The sequence below is a fragment of the Saccopteryx leptura genome, chromosome 9 (assembly GCF_036850995.1).
Source record: "Saccopteryx leptura isolate mSacLep1 chromosome 9, mSacLep1_pri_phased_curated, whole genome shotgun sequence".
NCBI lineage: Eukaryota > Metazoa > Chordata > Mammalia > Chiroptera > Emballonuridae > Saccopteryx > Saccopteryx leptura.
In genome coordinates, this window is record NC_089511.1 from 39885228 (window position 1) to 39905495 (window position 20268).

Here is a 20268-nt window from a genome sequence, read left to right on the forward strand (position 1 = left end):
TGTGGATGCCCAACTGCCCCACTGCCCCACTGCACTGGGGGGAAGAGGAGGGGTCACACTTCTCTTGTTCCTTGCCTTCTAGAACTGCGGACAGACACCCTCTCTTCTGAGGGAACAGACAGAGCCAAAGGCAAGGCAGAGGACATAAAATGAGATGAGTAGCTAAAGCTCTCATTTTTAAATGGTTTCACAACCTGCACAAGATAAAAGTGGGAAATCTTAGAGTTAAGTATTTTTAAAACTATAGTATTTGCAAAGGCAAAATGACTGCTAAGATTCTCTACTGTGATGCAATGAGTTTAGGTGCTGCCCATGAACAAGAAAACAAGTATAGCTTTTTAAGAGCAAACTGCAACCATGTGATCCCATTCAATATGTTCTCATATTCCCCCGAAATGAACATTCCAGAATGATTCAGAGCATTTCTGATGAACAATTCTTTATGTGATTTTGTTTTTATGACCACCATATATGTGAAGCCAGAGAACACAATAACAATCTTTATTTACCTCTGGTATGGAGGACTTTTAAAGCTTTTATCTGAGACCTTCTCATTGAGACCTTTAATGTGTATTTTCCTCCCAGAAGTCTTTTCTTCAAAATGAGAAAATATTTATTGTTTCCACATTTAAATTGTTAAAGTGGTAAAGTTACATGGGCATTTTAAAATCAGTCTTGCACTGTCACGTAACATACTTAATTGTACACCTAATGTTTTCAGGATAGAGTATAGATGAAGAGCATAAATAAAAATTAAGGCTAATAAGCTATAAAAGGTGTTATAAATAAGACACTAATGCAAACTCATCCAGAACCTGTGCTCAGCACACCTGTTTACCAATCTACAAAATAAGGTATGTGTTTCATCACCTCTTATTTCCTTGGTGACCATCTAGCACAGAAAGTATGTATTTCTTAAGCAACAAAGTGAATGTGCGACACCTTGCAATCTTTTTAAATGCAAATCCTGAGTCTTCCCTGTCTTTTGGACACTTCTATTCATGGCCACATTCCAGCTAGAGTAGAGAATAACTAGAAACAACCTAAATGACCAACAACAAAAGAATTGCTAAGCAAGTTATGATACATCTACTCAAAGAAACGTTATAAACCAGTATTTTTCAACCGCTGGTCCGCAGCCCCAGCACCAGAAATTTTGTCTGCGAGTTAACTACCCTGATGCTGTATGAAGATTAGAGTCTATATGCGGACTGGCCCAAAATTTCTGGCACGTCCATAGACCGGAAGTTGAAAAACACTATAATATAAACAATTACAGGTTATCATGAGAACTACAGAAATGAAAAATAACATATTTTTAAGTGAAAGTCACTGAAAATATTGTGTACATATGTAGACAAATTATTTAACAAGGCTTTTGCAGGTATAAACTGGAAAAGTATTCTCAGATACATAATGTGTCAATGTGGTTGGATTAGAGATTTTTTTTTCATAATTTTCTTTTATATAGATGTGCTATTTTACAGTAAAAAAAGACAAATATTTGGAAAAAGTATAAATTTTTAAGAAAAAGAACTGTGTGCTTTGCCCTGAAAATCAATCTGGAAAGAAAGTAAATGCACTTAATTCAAAACAGTGGATCAGAAAAAGATCCCCTGACAATTGTCTGATGAGGGGGAATGCCACAAGAAATCAGAAAAAAAGTTTATAATTTTTTCCAAATTACATCAAAACCTGAAGTTTATTCATAACCAACTTTAAATCTTGGTGGTAGACAAAGACGTGTAGACACGCTAGAAACTATTCCTACTTGCCTTTGAAGCATTTTCTGACAGCCTTTGTGATGTTTTACTTCAATTGATACTAACAAATACACCAAGTTGGTGATGTCCCAAGAATTTGGGATATATTCTCAGCATGAAAATTAGCTTTCCCAAAAATTTCTGGGGCTGCCTTCTCATAACAAAATAAAACAAACAAACAAAATAAAAATAAAGCCTTTTATTGGATTTGTCACAATATTGCTTCGTTTTAGAAGAGAAAGATCAGTTCACAAAACTGGGACTACTATTAACCCGAGTTGTTTTTCATTAACTTCTGGGGAAAACCAGTATGACATAAATCACTTCTCCACAACATAGCTTATCCAATAGTGTTACTTAGAACCTCAGAATATTCATTAAGTGTCTGACTCCTTAGATACAGAAAACATATTCATATCATTTCTTTAGTTCTCCACATTTTGATTGTGGCAATAACTTTGCCATATTTTGTACACTTTAATAAAGTGTATGCATATAACTGTCTGCTTCCCAAGAGCTTTGAGCCTCTTAGTTTCCAAGTCTGTAAAATGGTAGCAATCTCATTGTTTTTGAGGATATGCTATAATGTCTATAAAGTGCTTAACTAAGGCACCCAGTAATCGCTAAGTAGGGAAAGCTAGTACCCTTTGGCAGATAAGCATGGCAGCCCTGAAGCTCTATACTGCCTGCCTTGAGGGGCAGCCCCATTACTTGCAAGTCACTTCAACTTCCTGTGCCTGTATCTTCACCTACCAAATGATAGCACCTACCTCACAGGATTGTTGTAAAGAATAAATGAATTTGAATATGTAGAGCACTTAAAACAGTGCCTGGCACGTATTCAGTGCTTACTATACATTTGCTATTATTCTATTTTCTCCTAAGCATCATGCCTGCAATTTGAATTAACTGCAGCAAGAGATTTAAAAGTCTTTAGACAACTTTAGCTATCATGAAACTGCTGTGACTGAGACACAGACACCCTTCCCACTGACATAGCTAAAGGTAATTAGCATGATTTCTTTCTCAGTGATAGACACGAAAACATTTTAAATATTTGCAAATATTAGTATAAAATTATACTTTAAAGTGTTGATGATCAATGGGGGAGTTTTTGCAAAGAATTGTCCTATATCCCTCATGACTTTCAAAAGTCCCTAAGACTTTCATATAAATTTGTTTGATTATATAAGCCTAGAATCTAACTATATTTTAAATGTAAACACAAAGATTTTTTTGGTTTGTTCTCACATTACTGCTTTTCCAAATTATGATTAAATTTCCTGTAAAATATTGAAACATTACAGAAACACTGTCAAAAGTATTCCTTAGGAAAAGTAAATCTTCTATACTGTCACCTGTTATGGACTGAATTGAGTCCCCCTCCCCCCAAAGTCATGCTGAAACCCTAGCCCCCCCCCCCACCTCAGAATGTGACTATATTTGGAAAAAAGGCCTTTAAAGAAGTAGTTAAGTTAAAATGAGACCATTAAGGTGGGTCCCAATCCAATTTGACCAGTATCCTTACAAGAAAAGGAGATTTTGACAAAGACACCAGATGAGTGTATGCCCAGAGGAAAGACCATGGGAGGACACAGTCAATTGGCCATTTGCAAACCAGGGTGAGAAGCCTAAGAAGAAACCAAACCTGCTGACATCTTGATATCAGATATCTATTCTCCAGAAACTATGAGAAAATAAATTTGTTAAGCCAAAAAAGAAAAAGAAAAAAACAAAACAAAACTAGACACACTTCTGAAAAACATTAGTCAGTATTTTGGTATCCCTCAATTTGAATTTTCTCATTAGAATGAAGGTATGCATTTCTGTCTCAGTGCAGCATACCCAGTTACATGATGTTATGTCTTATTAATAGTGATGTTAAGGTGCTGTCTGCTGGGTTTTTCTCACTGTAAGTTACTATTTTCCCTTTGCAATTTATCTTGAGGGAGATACTTTGGGGCTATATATAGTAAATATCACAGATTGGAGGAGATTTAAGGAGACATAACAACTGAATGAAGAATGGGATCCTGGATTAGATCCTGAAACAGAAAAAGGACATTAGTGGAAAATTGATGAAGTTCAATAAAGTCTATTATTTCATTAATATACTGTGCCAATTTTAATTTTCTGGTTTTCATAAGGATATGTGATTATGTAAAACAGGGGTCTCCAAACTTTTTACACAGGGGGCCAGTTCACTGTCCCTCAGGCAGTTGGAGGGCTGGACTATAAAAAAAAACTATGAATAAATCCCTATGCACACTGCACATATCTTATTTTAAAGTAAAAAAAAAAAACAAAAACAAAACGGGAACAAATACAATATTTAAAATAAAGATCAAGTAAATTTAAATCAACAAACTGACCAGTATTTCAATAGGAACTAGGCTCCTCTCACTGACCACCAATGAAAGAGGTGCCCCTTCCGGAAGTGCGGCGGGGGCCAGATAGATGGCCTCAGGGGGCCGCATGTGGCCCGCGGGCCGTAGTTTGGGGACCCCTGATGTAAAATGTCAGCATTACAGGGAGTAAGTGAAGGAAGTAGAGAAGCTCTCTAAACGATTTCTGCAACTCTTTTATAAGTCTAAAATAACTTCAAAATTAAGTTTACAGGCCCTGGCCAGTTGGCTCAGTGGTAGAGCGTCGGCCTGGCGTGCAGGGGTCCCGGGTTCAATTCCCGGCCAGGGCACACAGGAGAAGCACCCATCTGCTTCTCCACCCCTCCCCCTCTCCTTCCTCTCTGTCTCTCTCTTCCCCTCCCGCAGCGAGGCTCCATTGGAGCAAAGATGCCCCGGGCGCTGGGGATGGCTCCTTGGCCTCTGCCCCAGGAGCTAGAGTGGCTCTGGTCGCAACAGAGCGACGGCCCCGGAGGGGCAGAGCATCGCCCCCTGGTGGGCAGAGCGTCGCCCCCCCTGGTGGGTGTGCCAGGTGGATCCCGGTCAGGCGCATGCGGGAGTCTGTCTGACTGTCTCTCCCCGTTTCCAGCTTCAGAAAAATACAAACAAAAAAAAAATTAAGTTTACAAAGCTGCAAGTTCTGATTTCACACATCTGGGCAGGATCTGAGAGCATGCATTTCTCTAAAATGCCCCATAATGGTGATGTTGCCGGCCCACGGACCACATCACTAGCAAGGCCTTGGCAAACACAGCTGATGCATTGTACTGTATGCAACTTTCAAAGGACAACTAACTAAAATGCATCAAGATTTTACTTCAAATGCAGTAATAACTGCTTAACTGGAGGCATTCTTAAACTCTGGCACAAGCCAACTGAAAAATCTGAAATCAGTCCTTGCTACCAGACCATCTATGGTTGGCCTTCCCCGGCTGAGCCTGGCACCCCCTCCAAGGCTTCAGAGCCAGGAGAACCTTCATAAGGACACACACCATCCACGCGCACTTGCAAGGTGACAGCAATCATGGGGATCATGATTCGGCCCCAGGTCCCGCTGACAGTGGGCATCACCGAGACCACTGGGAGAGAGAAGCACAGTAAAACAGGTCTGGAATTCCTGCTCACAATGTGGGGACTGGCTGATACACACGTAATCTCTGTTCACCCCATGAAAATTATTTTTCACAGCATATAAACCCACAAGAAAGAAAATAAGAGATTTGCAGACAAGAGATTTTTGCAAATTCCTGGCAGACTAAAAGGATCTAATCAGGGTAAAAGTAGAAGCGATGTGAAGCACACAAGAGTTGGTACAACAGGCCCTGGCCGGTTGGCTCAGTGGTAGAGTGTCGGCCTGGCATGCAGGAGTCCCGGGTTCGATTCCCGGCCAGGGCACACAGGAGAAGCGCCCATCTGCTTCTCCACCCCTCCCCCCCCTTCCTCTCTGTCTCTCTCTTCCCCTCCTGCAGCCAAGGCTCCATTGGAGCAAAAGTTTGCCCGGGCGCTGAGGATGGCTCTGTGGCCTCTGCCTCAGGCGCTAGAATGGCTCTGGTTGCAACAGAGCGACGCCCCAGATGGGCAGAGCATCGCCCCCTGGTGGGCATGCCGGGTGGATCCCGGTCGGGCGCATGTGGGAGTCTGTCTGACGGCCTCCCCATTTCCAACTTCAGAAAAATGCAAAAAAAAAAACCCAAAAAAATAAAATAAAGAAGGGTGGGTACAACCAAAGGAGGGCTCTCAGCCTGCAGCGTGCCAGGACCCAAAACCCAGGACCCTCAGCAGAGGGTGAGGACTGCACCTGCACACACAAGACAGTCCTGGTACAGAAAAGCTGTACAACGGGCCCCGAGACCCACTGCGGCAGCCCACAATCAAAAGGGTCTTCCTTAAGCTGAAAGGGAAAGAAAATCTGCCATCTGGCATTTGAGGTCCAAGCACGGTAACAAGCTCCCAATCACCCAAAGAGAAACACACACATTTTCACACCAGCCTCACAGACTCAGATCTACTAGCTTCCTCCTGCTTTAGATAATCACCAATAAATTGAGGAATACTTGTCATACAAAGCAAGAAGCTAGCATTTTTAAATTATTAAAAGACAACAATGACACTAGATGAAACAAGAAATCAGAGAACCAGCCCTGGCCAGTTGGCCTAAGGGCCAGAACGTCAGCCCAGCATATAGACGTCCCAGGTTCGATCCTTGGTCAGGACACACAAGAGAAGTGACCATCTGCTTCTCTCCCCCTCACTCCCCCTTATCTCTATCTTCCTCTATTCAACTGGTTCAAGCGTCAGCCCTGGGAGCTGAGGATAGCTCAGTTTGTTCGAGTGATCAGCCTCAGGTGCTAAAAATAGCTCGGTTGATTGGAATATTCACCCAAGACAAGGGTTGCCCCCTAGACAGGGTTTGCAGGGTGGATCCCAGTCAGGGCACATGCAAGAGTTTGTCTCACTATCTCCCGTCCTCTCACTTAAAAAGAAAAAAAAAAATCAGAGAACAATAAAAGACCTGAAAAAAATATCCCTATTAGTATCCTCGGTGTCAAGGAGATAATGCATTAAAAAACAAGAAGCTACTATGAAAAAGGAACAGTACAAGCTTTAAATAGGATTGGGAGATAAACTGAAGCCTTCTCCCAGAAATAAGAATAAAATGACACAGGAAGAAAATAAAGAGAAGAGAAAAAGATGTCCATCATCAAACTAATAGGAACTTGGGAAGAGAGTAAAAAAGAAGAAATTCTCAAATAAATGATACAAGAGACTTTCCCAAAGCTTAAAGACAAGACTCTAGGATCAAAGAGCACATCCTTTGGTACTCAGTAAATGTCCTAAAGCCAAAGAGGATCCTAAAAAGTAACCCAAAAGGCTACTTGGCCAAAGGTTCTCAATTAAATGAAGAAAACCAAGATTGATATATGGAGTCCTGAACAGCCCATGATAATACCAGTGCTGGCATAGAATAATCAATCCAGAGTAGAAAAAAGAGGACAGATGGCTGGAAAGGAGAAGGAAGGTTGGAGAGATCTGACATCATCCTTGAGAATTTAAACAATGTAAGGAGTCAATGAAAGCAGAAAATGCAAAGAAAAAGAAATGCCATTACAAACAACAGAAAAAACAAACAGCTGTATTAGAAGGAACAATTTGAGTTACATAGTGAATTCAGGGGATAGAATAGGTGCCATATGATATGAAGACCTAAATGATACAATCGCAACAAAGTAAAAAATACGTACAATTAATACCAATTTACTATGTAGCACCATGAAGAATCTGAAAAAACAACAAAAAGATATAAAAGTCTCTGAGGAGGGGTACTAAAAGGCTGGGAAGGAGGCTGTTGCTTCTCATTGGAGTTTTTCATTGACATTTCATTGTATATATTACTTTAAAATATTAAATACATGTATGTTTAATTCCTTTAAGAACATTCAAATGTTGGCTGTGTGTGTCTCAGGCGAGTCACTCAACCTCTGTGGGTCTCACTCACCTCATCCATAAAACAGGACAGTCTCTACCTCATTGGGTCGCTAAGAAACACTGCAAATGGCCTGACCTGTGGTGGTGCAGTGGATAAAGTGTCGACCTGGAAATGCTGAGGCCGCCAGTTCAAAACCCTGGGCTTGCCTGGTCAAGGCACATATGCGAGTTGATGCTTCCAGCTCCTCCCCACCTTCTCTCTCCCTCTCTGTCTCTCTCTCTCCCTTTTTCTCCTCTCTAAAATGAATAAATAAAATTAAAAAAAAAAAAAAAAAAGAAAGAAACACTGCAAATGATGAGTGGTCCAAGCCACAGAAAATGACCCATAAATGGCAGCTGTGTTTTTAAAAAGTAAAGCCTACGATGGCAGAATACATGACAAGAACATTATTTTAACTTCAGGGCAAAGGGGAAATGGAATTGAACATATATAATTTATTTTACAGGCAGTTTTGGAGTTTTCTTTTATGACTGGATGTTTGTTCCCAGGGTTGTCCCAAAGGCTGAATGTTCAATGATCCAATCACCTACTTCCTGATTAACGTTCCCCTCACTTACTGAGGGCCACTCAACTATCCCAAGTTATGTTCCCCAAACTTCCAGTTACTATTCTCCCCTTAGGGCTGTCTCCTCTCACCAACCGTTGGTTTAGTGGTAGTTTAACCAACGCAGTCAGGCCTTGGGAGCATTCAGGAAGAACAGGTAACTCCAAATAGATAGCGATAGCCTGTTCCACTTCCAGACCCTGAACTGGGGCCTCCCCTGCTTTAGGCAAACTCTCTATCCTTGGAAGTCACTCTCGGTGACAGTTCTTCAGGGAATATTTATTTCTTCAATATCAAGACAAACTGTTTCTACCATTCCATCAGACACAAATCAGTCCTCTATTAAGACAATGTATCCAATTCGCTCACAGAGTGGAGATGGAACGTACATCGACATTTTGCAGTCATGAGGGGAGGGCGGACTTCAAAGAAAAGAACTGAGGTCACATTTCAAAAGGATTAAACTACAGATGTACCAAAAAAGTACAGGAGTGGGGGGAAAAACAGGTCGGGAGAATTGGATCCGATCCCCCTCCTAAAGCTGCCTATTCCTAAACGGCACCCTACGCCCCTATTTCCCTCTGTGAAAGCTTAAGCAAATTAAGAGAATGTTGTCGGTGTTCCTAACTTGCAATAGTAACTCAGGGTGCCAACCGAGTCGGAAGTCGGGTTGACAGGAACTACCACACCGCAGGATCTTTTGCGTGCGCTTCATTTTCCCATTTCCCAGACAACTGAGACCCAGCCAGCCCCCTCCTGCAACTCGAGCTGTCCGTCTGCAGGGCGACCCTCGGGACGTCAGGGAACACCTCTCGCAGGGCTGCTCCCCAATTTCAAAGGCGGCTGGCGGGGCCCCGGGGGCCGTACCTGTCACCCCCACCGTCCTACTCCACGCACCGCACGGCGCGGGGAGGTGGGGGGTGAGGGGGGTTGCAAATGCAAAAGAAAATTAATGAAAAAGAAAGCAAGTCTCCTGCGGGAAGAAAACGAGCCTGCGCGGGACCCTCTGACTCGGCCCCCCAGTATCGGAATGCTGGGGGGACAGCGCCATGCGCCCAAGGGAGGACGCGGTGCTACGGGGGCCGCAGAAACACGGAAACGTCAGGATCGAGGGGGCGCCCGGAGGGGCCGAGGGGAGCGGCGGTAGTTAAGAGGTTGCTGGCAGGGCTGAAGGGGGCGGCGGTGCCCAAGGCTGTTGAGGCTTAGGGGGCGTCCGGAGGGGCTGACAAGGCTGCGGGGAAACGGCGGGGGGACGAGTGCCCGCAGGGCTAAAGGGGGCGGCAGGGCCCAGGGGCGCTGAAGGGGCAACCGGACAGAGGCAGCGGGCCGTTGGCGGGCCGAAAAGGGTGTCCCGGGCGGGGGCAGCGGGCGCGGGCGCCGCGGCCGGAGGAGGGCGAAGGGAGGAGGGAGAAGGGGAGATCTCGCTCTCGCTCTCGCCCCGCGGGAAGGGGGAGGTGGAGACGCGACCGGCTGCGGGAGCTGCAATTACCGTGTGGGCTGCGGAATTCTCGTGGTGTTTGTCGGGGAGATGCGATAATGGCGCCCGTCCTCGCGAGAGAAGCCGCCGATCTGCGCAGGCGCTGCGAGTTGCCTCCCGCGGCCCTCCTCCCTGCATCGTTTGCGCAGGCTCTTCGGACAGGGCGCGCCGGGAGCAAGGGCGGAGCCAAAGGCGGGGGCGTGCCGCTTTAGGCCTCCAGCGCGCGATATGGCCCGCTCCCATGACAGCCGAGCATGCGCACACTCCTGCTCTGCTCCACAGTTTAGACCTGAAGGAGTTCTTACTTCGCAGTGATGCGGTGCGGCTTCTCGCTAGCGAGACTGAAGTCACATCGGGGGGCCATTGGAGGAATTTGCATTTTCTTTGCGACTTAATGAATAGGCATTAGCGGCCCCAACGACTACATATCCCGGAGGGCCCTGCGCGAACTACAAGCAGTGCATTCTAGGAGTCGTAGTCCCGGGGTCTGCGCCATGCCTGCTGGTACTAGTAGTCTCTTCATACTCCGGTCGGCCGGCCGGGGTTCCATGGGCTGCTGGGACTTGTAGTTCTGCTCCGTTCCCTGCGTCCGGTGTGTATTATCGCTTCCGCTCTGACTGGGTTCTCCACCACCCCCAAAAAATTATGTGGTACTCAAGGCTTCCCAGTGTCAGGAGCATAGTGTTGAGTGCACGCGCGTGGGAAAAATATATTAATTATATATGATATATATTTTAAAGGTAATTAATATTATACATCTTATAATATGTGTTACTGTAAATAATCTATGAATATAAGTATAGTGTGAATGTGGCTATATTTATATAGTATAACTCTGCGTTTGTGGGTGCTTGTAGGAAAAAACATCTCAAATTATGGACAGTACCCAGGAATGTTATTCCTTCTTTCTGCAATCACCATTACTTTTCATGTGTGCTGGAATTACCGTTACTTTTCATTATTCTTTATACTTTCCTCTATTTTCTGAGTTGTTTACATTGAGCAAAAATTCCTTTTATCATCTAAACACAAGAAGATGGGACTATTTTCATTTGGAAAAGAAAATGCTTTACCATGAGTTTCCTGCTCATTTCCCTTTTGCCAATAATTAAAACCTGATTCTGGGCAGCAACCAGCTGTGCAAGCTTGGGCAACCTTGTTGAGTTCAAGTCTTTTGTAGAATTAACACTCTGGGGTTCTGCCGAGGCTCCTCTTCCCAGAATCCTTTCTAGGAAAAGTGCCTTAAAGAAATTCCAAAAGAAGAACCATAACCATAGAGGTACTCTGTAAAAAGATACTGACGTAGAAATGAGATGAGTCCTATGTAGAGATGATAAATCTAAAAAGAGTGGAAAATTGCTCAGCAAGGTCACATGATTGGAAAGAGACAAAAGCAGGGTTTGGAATCCAAAACATCAGAGTTGGCTCACCATTGAGGAGGGCAGTGTATTCAAAACACTAACCACAGAAATCCTGAAAGAAGGGTTGGGGGATGGGGAGTTCTACAGAGCCCTCTCTGCTTTGTAGCCCTCTTCCTCAATCACAGCTGAATCAAAACACTTAACTATGTAAGAATTCTTTTTTATTTTTCTGAAAAAAACAGAGAGAGACAAAGAGAGGGACAGATAGAGTCAGACAGGAAGGGAGAGAGATGAGAAGCATCAATTCTTCGTTGCAGCACCTTAGTTGTTCACTTATTGCTTTGTCATATGTGCCTTGACCAGGGGGCTGCAGCAAATCAAGTGACCCCTTGCTCTAGCCAGCGGCCTTGGGCTCAAGCTGGTGAGCCTTGCTCAAACCAGAGAAGCCCGTACTCAAGCAGGGGACCTCATGGTTTCGAACATGGGTCCTCCGCATCCCAGTCCGACACTTTATCCACTGCGCCACCGCCTGGTCAGGCACTATGTAAGAATTCCTAATCTTCTCCATCTTACATAAAAGCAGATAAACATAAGGTGGTATTTTTTTATATACAGTGTGTCCATCAAGTCATGGCGCACTTTTGACCAGTCACAGGAAAGCAACAAAAGACGACAGAAATGTGAAATCTGCAACAAATAAAAGGAAAACCCTCCCAGTTTCTGTAGGATGATGTGGCAGCATGTGCGCATGTGCAGATGTTGATGTAACTGTGTATACAGCGGAGCAGCCCACGGCCATGCCAGTCGAGATGTGGATGGTACAGAGGAAAGTTTAGTGTGTTCTGTGGCTCGTTAAATTCGAATCCGTGACCAAAATGCGACGTGAATATCTGCGCGTTTATAACGAAGCGCCACCACATAGGAATAACATTACTCAGTGGGATAAGCAGTTGAAGGAAACTGGCAGTTTGGTGGAGAAACCCTGTTCTGGTAGGCCATCAGTCAGTGACGAGTCTGTAGAGGCTATACGGGATAGCTACCTAAGGAGCCCTAAAAAATCTGTGCGTGAGCCCACATCAAACTGCACTGGATAGGTATGAAACTGGGAGAGTTTTCCTTTTATTTGGTGCAGATTTCACATTTCTATCGTCTTTTGTTGCTTTCCTGTGACCGGTCAAAAGTGCACCATGACTTTACGGACACACTGTAGTTCATATTATCACGAAGGTTTTGCCTGTAGCTCCCTTCCAGGTGTGGGTTTGCCTGCTCCTTCCTGCCCAGGCCTTGCACAAGCTTGGCTACAAGCCACTAATAACTAAGTCAGGGGTCCCCAAACTACGGCCCGCGGGCCACATGCGGCCCCCTGAGGCCATTTATCTGGCCCCTGCCGCACTTCTGGAAGGGGCACCTCTTTCATAGGTGGTCAGTGGAGGAGCATAGTTCCCATTGAAATACTGGTCAGTTTGTTGATTTAAATTTACTTGTTTGTTATTTTAAATATTGTATTTCTTCCTGTTTTGTTTTTTTACTTTAAAATAAGATATGTGCAATGTGCATAGGGATTTGTTCATAGTTTTTTTTGTAGTCCGGCCCTCCAACGGTCTGAGGGACGGTGAACTGGCCCCCTGTGTAAAAAGTTTGGGGACCCCTGAACTAAGTCATGATCAGAAAGTAAACCAATCAAAATTATAATGGTGCTTATATTGGAGTTGTTGACTTCTCTTTTATGTTTTCAGTGTTTCAGCTTTGTTTATTTACCATTTTGCTGCCCAGGAAGCTCAACTAGAGGAAGGTGTTAATATTCACATCTAGCTGGTTAACCATGATTTTTAAAAAATTAAATACTTTAAAATCAGCAAGGACAGCTGTCTACCAATAAAGGGACACTTTCTGACCGACCACAGAGGGTTCTTCTTCTTGCCAATTTATACAAGAATCCAGTGGAAGTTCCAGAAGTTAATTAGGCTAAAGTCACATTGGTGTGGGCTTTTATAGGAAGAGAGGGAGGTGCACTGCAGCCTCAGAGGCAACAGAAGCGCGGGGCCACTTAGATGTATGTGCACTGGGCATTTGCAAAGATCTCCAAAGCCCCTTCTTCAAAACCAGACAGTGCCCACCTGAAGGAAAACCTGGAATCCTTCAGAAGGGTTCTGTTCCTGAAGATGTCACTAGGATAGAGAAATGTGAATTATTCATGAATCACTTAGTTGCCCAGAAAAAAACCTACAAAACTGAGAACACCTATTCACAAGAGCAAGCCTGACCTGGGCTTTGTCTCCAAGCTCTCCTATGGTGAAGTACTGAGGCTTCATTTGGCTCATGAGGATCTGGGGAAATAGAGTTTGTAAAGGGTTTAGTAGAGGGTCTGACTCAGGAAATGATCATTTTACCATTTGTTGAGTTACCATGCCTTGAGCCAGGCTCATTTTATTTTAATCCCTCTTCTTTGGGAAGAATGTAAAGTTCAGAGAGATTAAGCAACACACTCAAGATCACACAGCCATCACAGCACAAGAACTTTGAGGAGGACTGTTCTGAGATGTGGCAGAAAAGGTAGTTAAGATACAGGCTGTGCAAATCCTTGTTGCCAAGAGTTGAGTTTTATCTTGATCCTAAAATTAACGTGAAGCCTTTACAAGGTTTGAGGCAAGGGTAAATATGATCCCATGTTGTGTTTTCAAACGTCACTCTGTTTGGAGTGCTGGAAAACAAGTTAAGGGTGTGGAGAGAGGTAGTGAGGAAGCTGCGGCCAGATTCCAGGCAAAAGATGATGGAGGCCTGAACTACTCCAGGATGCAGAGAACTGGACAGAATCAAGGGGTCCCAGGGGGCCAAAACGTAGGGCAGGGCATGGGATAGGGAGCAGCAGTGCCATCTGTCCAAGGACTCAGAGGGAGACACACCCATCCATAATGTAATACATTAACAAAATGAAAGGAAAATTGCATGATCTTCTCAATAGATGCAAAAAAAAAAGCATTTGACAAATTCAACATCTTTCATGATTAAACTTTTCAACAAACTATAGCAGAAACAAACCTCAAAATCATAAAGCCATATATGACAAGCCTACAGCCAACATCATATTCAATGATAGAGTGTTGGCCTGGGATGCTGAGAACACAGGTTCCAAACCCCGAGGTCGCTGGCTTGAGCATGGGCTCATTCAGCTTGAGCACAGGCTCATCAGCTTGAGTGCGGGGTCGCTGGTTTGAGCGTAAGATCATAGATATGACCCTATGGTCGCTGGCTTGAGCCGCAAGGTCACTGGTTTGAAGCCCAAGGTTGCTGGCTTGAGTAAGGGGTCACTGGCTCAGCTGGAACCCCCTAGTCAAAGCACATATAAGAAAGCAATCAATGAGCAACTAGGGTGCCACAATGAAGAATTGATGCTTCTCATCTCTCTCCCTTCCTGTCTGACCTTCTTTCTCTCTCTTAAAAAAGAAAGAAAGGTTGAAAGCTTCTTCTTTAACATCAGAAACTAAACAAGAATGTCTGTTCCTATTTAACATAGTACCAGAAGTGCTAACCAGAGCACTTAGGCAAAAAAAAAAGATATGAAATATACCCAAACTTGAAAGCAAAGTTGAATTGTCTTTGTTTGCAGATAATATGATCTTATACATAGAAACCATAAAGACTCTGTTGAGAAACTGTTGAACTAATAAACAAACTTAGTGAAACTGCAGGATACAAAATTAATATGCAAAAATCAGTTGCATTTCTATGCACTAACAACAAACTATCTAAAAAATAAATGAAGGAAATAATCCCATTAACAATAACACCAAAATAATAAAATAGAATAAATTTAATCAAAAAGGTAAAAACTGTAAAGCATTGATGAGAGAAATGAAGAAGACACCAATCAATGGAAAGATAGTCCATGTTTATGGATCAGAAGAATTAATATTGTTAAAATGTTCACACTACCCAAAACCATCTACAGATTCATTACAGTTCTTAGCAAAATTACAATGGCATGTTCCACAGAAATAGAAAAAGCAATCCTAGAATTTGTATGGAACCACAAAAGCCCCTGAATAGTCAAAGCAATCCTGAGAAAGGAGAACAAAGCTGAAGGTATCACACTTTATGATTTCAAACTATATTACAAAGCTATACTAATCAAAACAGTATGGTACTGGCATAAAAATAGACACAGACTAATGGAACCATGGATAGAGAGCCCAGAAATAAAACCATTCATATTTGGTCAACTAATCTTTGACAAGGGCACTAAGAATGCACAAAGGGGGTAAGAATAGTCTCTTCAATAAATAGTGTTAGGAAAACTAAATATTAGGATGCAAAAGAATAAAATTTGTCCCCTATCTTACACCATACATAAATTAACTCAAAATGGATTAGAGACTTAAATGTAAAACCTGAAATCATAAAACTCTCAGAGAAAACATGGGGGAAAGCACCTTCATGTAGGTCTTGGCAATGATTTTACGGATATGACACCAGAAGCACAAGCAGCAAAAGCAAAAACAAAGTGGATTGCATCAAATTAAAAGGTTTCTATACAACAAAACGAAAAGACAACCTACCAAATGGGATAAAATATTTGCAAACCATATATCTGAAAATTGGTTAATATCCAAAAATATATAAGAAACGTATACAATATACCCCCCCCAAAAAAAACTGATTTTTAAATTGGCATAGGACTTAAATAGACATTTTTCCAAAGAAGATTTATATAAGTATATGAAAAAGTGCTCAATGTCGCTAATCATCCGGGAAATGCAAATCAAAACCACAATAAGATATCTCTTCACACCTGTTAAAATGGCTGTTATCAAAAAGATAAGAGGTAATAAGCTCTAATGAGAATGTAGAGACACAGGAACTCTTGAATACTGTTGGTGGGAATACCATTATGGAAAACAGTATAAGGGTCCCTCAAAAAATTAAAAATAGAGCCTGACCAGTGGTGGTGCAATGAGTAGAGCATGGATCTGGGATGCTGAGGTCCCACGTTCAAAACCCCAAGATCTCCAGCTTGAGTGTGGGCTTATCCAGCTTGAGTGCAGGCTCACCAGCTCAAATGCTAGGTACTGGCTTGAGCTCAGGATCATCAACATGATCCTAAGGTTGCTGGCTTGAGAAAGAGGTTGCTGGCTCAGCTTGAGCTACTCTTAAGGCACATATGAGAAGCAATCAAGGAACAACTAAAGTGACGCAACTATAAGTTGATGCTTCTCATCTCTCTCTCTCTCTCTCTTTCCCTGTCTCAAAATAAATAAATAAATATTATATATACATATATATGTAATTTCCATGTCATCCAGCAATCCCACTTCTGGGTATTTATGCAAAGGAAAGAAATCAGTATATTGATTATTGATCAGACATCTCCCCATGTTAACTGTAGCATTACTCACAAGTCGCCAGGCCAGGGAAAAAAACCTAAGTGTCCAACAACAAATGGGGATGTATAAAGAAGGTATAACTATATATAGGAAGCAAATCCTACCATTTGCAACAACATGGATGGACCTAGAGGACATGCTTGACACAGAAAGACAAAAATTGTATGATCTCACTTATATGTGGAATCCAAAAAAGTCAACTTATAGAAACAGAGAATAGAACAGTGGTTGCCAGAGGCTAGGAGGAGGGGAAATAAAAGGTATTGGTCCAAGGTTACTAATTTTTAGTTATAAGAGGAAAAACTTCTGCAGATCTATTGTACAGCATAGTGACCATAGTTAATGATACTGTATAGCAGAGATTTTCTACCAGAGTGCCACGACAGCACACTGGTGTGCCACAAGAATTTTTTAAACATGCAATACCTATTTAGTCAGGGGTACTGACCTCTTTTCTCCCTTAGACTGTCAAATAAAAAATGACAACAATAGCCCTGGCTGGTTGTCTCAGTGGTAGAGCGTCAGCCCGGCATGTGGAAATCTCAGGTTTGATTCCTGGCCAGGGCACACAGGAGAAGCACCCATCTGCTTCTCCACCCCTCCCCCTCTCCTTTCTCTCTATTTCTCTCTTCCCCTCCCGTAGCCAAAGCTCCATTGGAGCAAAGTTGGCTCGGGCACTGAGGATGGCTCCATGGCCTCCACTTCAGGCGCTAGAATGGCTCCAATTGTAGCGGAGCAACGCCCCAGGGGGGCCGAGCATCGCCCCCTGGTGGGCATGCCAGGTGGGTCCCAGTCAGGTGCATGCAGGAGTCTGTCTGCCTCCCCACCACTTCTCACTTTGGAAAAATACAAAAAAATAAAAAATAAGTGCATAAAAAAAATGACAACAGCCAACACAACAATAGCCATCTGGTATGAATGCCCTGTTTTGAACCATAAATATATAGGTCATATAACAGACTTTCATCTTATTGGTCACATGGCATAATAAGGTTGTGTCTGATTGGTTAATTCTTGGTACCAGAAATCCTTATACACAAGTATAGGCACCTGATTTTTTAAAAAGTCACTTTGAAACAAACTACTACTATTATTTTTTTGTGAATCAATCAAAATTATACCTATTTTTTTTGTCAGATGAGCAAAAATATATTTTTTGGTGTGCTGCAGAGTTTTAATAATTAGTTTATGTGTGCCCTGAGGTGAAAAAAGTTGAAAATTGCTGCTGTATAGTACAATTGAAATGTACTAAGATCTCAAGTATTCTCACCACAGGTGACGAAGGTGTTAATTAATCTGATTGTGGTAATCCCTTCAGAATGTATTCATATATTAAATCATCATTTTATTTGTCAATTATACCTCTATAAAGCTAGAAAATACTTTTTAGATAATTTTAAGAGCACCCTGGCCAGGTGGCTCAGTGGATAAAGTGTCAACCTGGCGCACCATAGGTCACAGATTTGACTCCCGAATAGGGCACCTACAAGAAGCAATCAATGAGTGCACAACTAAATGTAACAATTAAGTGAAACAACAAGTTGATGCTCCTCTCTCTCTCTCTCCCTTCCTCTCTCTCTCTCTCTCTCTCTCAAATCAATGAAAAAAAATTTTTTTTTAATTTAGGAGTAATAAGGACCTTACCCAAACATAGTTGCATGGATAGGATGTCCTGTGAAACTGGAAAAGCTGCCTAAACTTTCTGTGCCTTAGTTTTCCTCCCTGTAAAAGGGGTAGTAAGACCTCCAGTTACCTGTGAGTAACATGCCTTTGAGTATGGACTCATGTGGGATCCATTTCCAGCTCTTGTTCACCTTGTTTGGCTCTGGCCCAGTAACAGCATCCTTGACCTCAATGTTTTTATTGGTTAAATGGAACAATAAGATCTACCTCAAAGAGTTGTTTTATTTTCCTTTTCTTTTTCTTTTTTAGAAGAAGAAAGATAGACAGACTCCCATATGTGCCTTGATCGGGACCCACCCAGCAATCCCCATCTGGAGCCAATGCTGGAATCAAACCAAGCTATCCTCAGCATCCAGGGCCGACGCTTGGAATAACCGAGACACTGGCTGTGGGAAAGAAAGAGGGAGAGAAGGGGGAGAAGGAAGGGAAGAGAAGCAGATGGTCACTTCTCCTGTGTGCCCTGACCGGGGATCAAACCCGGGACATCCATACGCCGGGCCAACGCTCTATCCAGCTGGCCAGGGCCCCAGAATTGTTTTCGAATTTTGAAATTAACTTTGGAAAGTGCTTGCCCACAGCATTTGGCACAAAAGACACACTTACACTGACACCTTTTGTAAAAAAAATTGTATCTATACAAATAACTTAGACAATAATACTACTACTAACGAAAATAAATATTACTAGCGACCGTGATTGATGGCTCCCTAGGTTCCAGTTTCTGTGCCTTTGACCAAATCATGTGATAACCCACTAGTCTATCTATACCTTCCCAAACCTGCTTGACTGCTTTTTTCTCTCTTTTTCTTTTATTATATTTAAATACACATACCATAAATTTTACCATTTTAACCATTTTAAAGTGTACAGGTCAGTGGCATTAAGTACATTCACAATGTCTTGTAACCATCACCACTAATTGATTCCAGAACTTTTTCATTACTCCAAAAGGAAACACTGTTTCCTTTCTCAGTCACTCACCCTTGCTTCCTCACCCTCTCCCCCCCCATCAGCTTACTGCCAGCCCCCCACACCTCTATCCCCCAAAAATCTAAACCACAAGGACCCTGTCAGCTTGCAGTCTCCAACAGCGAGCCAATGATGCGATCTACCTGAAACAGGCTGGCTGAAGATGGCAGGGCAGCCTGGGATGGCAGAGGACACGCCCTCATGAGCAAAGGGAACCTGGGAGTGTCAGCTGACCAGTTGGCTCACGCCAGGGGGAGTGTGCCCTCATCCAGGGCCTGCAACATGGTGCCTGGCATGTAGCAACAGTAGGAGTACCACTCCAAGCACTTTACTCGTATCAATTCATTAAACCGTCACAACAGTGCAGCGGCGTCATTGCCACACTTCTGTGGGGTTTTTAAGGTCTAAGATCCTAGAATTCTACGATAGGTTATGATGTCATTTCTCCCCTTAAAGTTTATAAGTTTAACACCCACCCACCCACCACCACCACCAAATACAAACTTTTCTAATCCTGTAGGCTCCCTTTCATGAGTAGAAAGTGTCTGCAGAATAAAATGCCTGTTGTCCAAAGTAAGTTTGTTTGATACCTGGCACGTGCAATTATTACAGGTTGTATAACGAGAGGACCTTCCAATTTACTGTTCAAATGTGGACAGTTTTGTGCGTGAAATGGGCACCACCACCTGGGAGTATCCTGAACCAATCAGGACAGTTTACTTGGGGCAGGACAAATTAGTATCAAATCATATCTGTTTTATATAAAGTGGGCACTGGCTGCTTTTTCAGGAGTCCTAAGCAGAGGTCACCTGCTCACCTGTCCACCCACCCCACAGCTTTGACTGATGCCCATCCCTGCACTTTTGAACCCGTTGTTCCCTGTACATACACATACAGCATGGTTTAGTGCCTGGTCTGGAGCAGCCCGAGGCCAGAGAGCCACTCGGCTCCAAACTAGAGGTCAACAGCAAGAGTACGGACTTTGTCCTCCCCTGTGTGCCCTCACCTGTTCCCTTGGACCCACAGCAGGCCTGCCTTCCTGGCTCGCTCACCCAGCTGTTTACCAGACCAAAACACAGTGACCCCAGGAGCCTGGCCACAGTGAAGGCCACCTGTCCCAGTGTACCCACCCCTAAGCCAGACCAAGTGTCATCCTAGAAGCTGGGATGGGCATGGGTTGAAATTTAACTATCAGGGCTCA

At 43.2% G+C, this 20268-nt stretch overlaps 1 protein-coding gene across 7 annotated transcripts in view; it reads right to left on the reverse strand.

Moving 5' to 3' along the window:
* Positions 1-9881, reverse strand: part of BANP (BTG3 associated nuclear protein) — a 164772-nt gene extending 154891 nt beyond the window's left edge. For 2 of the 7 annotated variants that reach the window (XM_066349224.1, XM_066349221.1), the window contains exon 1: positions 9686-9878. The gene's annotated coding sequence lies outside the window, so the exon portion shown is untranslated. Of the gene's footprint in view, positions 1-9685 lie in introns of all 7 variants that reach the window. The other 5 variants (XM_066349223.1, XM_066349228.1, XM_066349225.1 and 2 more) reach the window with 4 other exon arrangements.
* Between the last annotated feature and the right edge of the window lie 10387 nt (positions 9882-20268).